The sequence below is a fragment of the Crinia signifera genome, chromosome 4, assembly GCF_055691185.1.
Source record: "Crinia signifera chromosome 4, ASM5569118v1, whole genome shotgun sequence".
In the NCBI taxonomy this organism is placed as follows: domain Eukaryota; kingdom Metazoa; phylum Chordata; class Amphibia; order Anura; family Myobatrachidae; genus Crinia; species Crinia signifera.
Window position 1 is genome coordinate 336,662,152 of NC_139220.1, and position 2,435 is coordinate 336,664,586.

Genomic DNA, 2,435 nt, shown 5'->3' on the forward strand with positions numbered 1-2,435 from the left:
TAACCATCCAGGACTGCTAAACAGCACTGCAGCACTTTGCGGAGGATTATCCCGCACACGGTGATCACCACAGCACCAGAGGAGCACAGGCACTTTTCCACGCAGCACGCAAGCACTTTTCTGCAGTTACAGCACCTTCCCAGCACATTGCACTTTATTGTTAAACATGGCAGCATCGGCAGGTGAAGAGGCGTTACAGATGATCCAGTGTGATAACACTAATGTGTTCAGTTATTCCGATAGTGATATAGGAGGTATCCTATACACTGAACCAGTGTTTGACATTACAGTACAATCCTCAGGAGAAGAGCTGTTCCAAGAGCTCACCCGCCTTAAGAAAAAGGAGGTGGATTTTTTGCTTCATGGCATGACCCTGTCGGAGTATTTCAGAAACAAACAGATACCCAGAGGGTTCAGAGTGCATAATGCACCGACTATAGGACGTTTCAACCCGGCGTTCTGCACCAAGTGGATCAGTATTTATACAATGTGGGTAGGGAGTGGCACAGGTAAAGGCATGAATTTGATAATAATGATAACGTACGTTTAACGGATGTAACCAACGTGGATACCACTAATAAACAAATGTAGAGTGGTGTTTGGTTGGTGGTGCTCCCAAAGTGTTCAGCTCGGTAACTGAAAAAAAGGGGGGTCACAATGTGACAGAAAAAGGAAGAACAAAAAGGCTTTTTGGGGCACACTTTACTGAAAATTGGTTGTGAAATTTAATACATAACTTTTAATGGATATTTAAAGCTAAAACAAAATGTACACAAAAAATTATTATTACACATCATAGATAGCCTGTGTTAATCAAGGCACTTAGTGGCGAAAATAACAAAGGCAAATTTATGCTCACTTGGTGATCAACCGATACATCGAGAGATACATAATGTCTCAATTGGTATGAAAACAAACGGAGCAGAAAAGGGGTTCAAAGACGCATAACACTTGCCCCCTGCTGCTGATGTTGGTATTGTTCCCGGTACAGAGAAAAAAGAAAAAATTATTATAGAAAGAAAAGAATAGAAGACTCCCTTATTCGAACAGAGGTGTATCTGCTGTCCACGTTTGATTACAGCAACTGGTATTCCCAAACGGTCTCCCAGAGAGGTACTAGCCAGTCCAATCACTGCTTAGCTGCTGAGTGCGGGATGGAAATCAGGCGGACCAGTGATGTATGGCCGTATTTAGCACAGACGAGAGTACCGCAATGCCTTATAATGGGAAGCCAGAATGTGCTTCTGCTTTTTGTTCAGAAGATACTCTACCACCCTGTTGCTTTGTGCATTGCAGGGGGATCAAGTCCGCTGGAACAAATGAGAGAGTCACGGAGATTTAAGGGAGTAATAGAAAACAGATGAATGGATATCAATGACACCTCTTCTGCTGTCCACCATCAATCACAGATGTCAAATGGCAGATGAGAGAGATAGTGGTCATAGATTAAGCCAGTCAGAAATAGAAAAAAGTCCCAAGACTTGGTCTCAAAAAAATGAGGAATTGTACCCTTATCTCCACTCCGGGAGCAGTACAGGTGGTGTCAGTATTAATTGCACTGATCACCACTCTATGCCGTAGGGATAGTTTGATGAGAAGTAAGGTTTATCAGTACGTGGAGTGCGTATTCACAAAATAGTAACTATTCACAAAATTGGTAAATATTTACCCAAATGGTCACTAATAAACATGTACATTAGCACAAATATCTGACTTTGAGGTAGTCAGAGTTGTCTGGGGTGTGACCAGGGTTTAATAGAGGAGACAACAGTCACGAACAGTCCTGACAAGTAAATGATTTGTAAGTAGTCAGGGAAATTACATTTGCAGCTAAAGTATTTGTGAAAACACTGTCAGACTTAACACAAGTAAATCTCCTTTTGAATAGAAAAGGCAGAATAATTATCATGTATAAAGTTTGTTCAGTCTGATATTTTAGGGCAATTTTAGCGTGAATAAATAATTAGGGTTGTGCACATCCAGGGGAGCAGACAACAGTGTCATAGATTGAGCACACAAGGCAAAATATTAATCACATATAAAGTTGCACATGTACAGGTTGGTCAGTCTGGTACTTTAGAGCAATTAGCATAAATAATTAATTAAGGCAGCGTACAACCAAGGGGGCATACAACAAAGCCAAAGATTAAACAAGCAATTGGTGCAATAAATAATGATGCTCAATTAGCGCAAGGTCTGATGATGAGGATACCAGTGTGCAATACACTGCTAGTTAGCAAAAACCTGATGTGGCTATCAAAAAACAATTAGATACAATCGGAGCTACGTTAACAAAAGGCAGAGTGTTTATCACATACAAAGTTGCACATGTACAAGTTAGCCAGTCTTATACTTTGGGGCAATTAGCGCAAATAATTATTTTGGTGCAGCGCACATCCAGGGGGGCAGACAGCCTCAAATGGCGCAGGGTCTGA

At 41.2% G+C, this 2,435-nt stretch overlaps 1 pseudogene; it reads right to left on the bottom strand.

Annotated features, from left to right (window-relative positions):
- Positions 1-1,072: 1,072 nt before the first annotated feature.
- On the bottom strand, positions 1,073-1,192 carry LOC146076210 (5S ribosomal RNA; annotated as a pseudogene).
- Positions 1,193-2,435: the final 1,243 nt, after the last annotated feature.